General features: G+C 37.6%; 1 pseudogene; it reads right to left on the bottom strand.

The window, feature by feature from the left end:
• LOC144240291 (U2 spliceosomal RNA) lies at nt 1–87 on the bottom strand (annotated as a pseudogene).
• Nucleotides 88–1286: the final 1199 nt, after the last annotated feature.

Raw genomic sequence — 1286 nt, 5'->3', positions numbered from 1 at the left:
TACCCAAATGTATAAAAGTGGAAATAAATATTAAACTGATTAGAACAGATACTACACTTGATCTTAGCCAAAAGGCCAAGAAGCGATTCAAGTGGAAATAAATACATAGAAAAATTTGAAATTTATTCTTACTTTATAATAAGATTGTTTAAAACTTTTATAATTATAATTTTATTAATAATTTTAATGTAAACAAAATCAACCATTTTTTATCTAACTTCGACTATAAATAAATTTGCTTGATAATATCCAGGGTTGATGATCATGTAGGAAAAGAGAAACCCTCATACTCTGTTATTGTGAGTATAAAGTATTCATTCATATGAAACATTTATAAACATAACTATGTGTCTTGTGTGAATATATTTCATTGAAATGAAACCTTTTGTTTGGTTCCATTTCTGGGTATTTTCCCTCAGATACATTCACACAGGACACATAGTTATGTTTATAAAGATTTCATTCCAGTGTGCCTGGGTGGCTCAGTCGGTTGAGCCTCCCACTTTGGCTCACGTTGTGACTTTTTTTTAATGTTTATTTATTTCTGAGACAGAGAGAGAAAGAGAGAGTACAAACAGGGGAGGGTCAGAGAGAGAGGAAGACACAGAATCTGAAGCAGGCTCCAGGCTGTGAGCTGTCAGCACAAGCCAACGCGGGCCTCGAACTCGTGAACCCCAAGATTCAGGTCATGATCTTAAGGTTCATGGGTTCTGGCCGGGACAGGTTCTCTGCTGACAGCTCAGAGCCTGGAGCCTGCTTCAGATGCTATGCCTCCCTCTCTCTCTGACCCTCCCCCACTCAGGCTCTATCTCTCTCTCAAAAATAAATAAACATTAAAAAAAAAAAAGATATTCATTCCAGTATTATTTGTAATGGAAATAATCCAAATGCATCAATAGAGAATTGGTTAAATTAATGATGGAACATTCATAAAATGGAATTCTATGCTGCTATTACATAGAACGAGGTTGCTTTATATATACTGGCATAGAAAGATATTAACACTCTATTATGTGGATAAAAAGAAATTTCCAGGGGTGCCTGGGTGGTTCCGTTGGTTAAGCGTCTGACTTCGGCTCAGGTCATGATCTCACAGTTTGTGGGCTCAAGCCCCGTGTCAGGCTCTGTGCTGACAGCTAGCTCAGAGCCTGGAGCCTGCTTCAGATTCTGTGTCTCCCTCTCTCTCTGACCCTCCCCTGCTCACGCTGCCTCTCTCTCTCTCTCTCTCTCTCTCAGAAATAAATAAAACATTTTTAAAAATTTATAATAAAAAAAGAAATTTCCAG

The sequence above is a fragment of the Crocuta crocuta genome, unplaced genomic scaffold (genome assembly GCF_008692635.1).
Source record: "Crocuta crocuta isolate KB4526 unplaced genomic scaffold, BGI_CrCroc_1.0 scaffold176, whole genome shotgun sequence".
NCBI classification, from domain to species: Eukaryota; Metazoa; Chordata; class Mammalia; order Carnivora; family Hyaenidae; genus Crocuta; species Crocuta crocuta.
The sequence above is the reverse complement of the archived record's forward strand: the minus strand, read 5'-3'. Positions and strand labels throughout refer to the sequence as shown.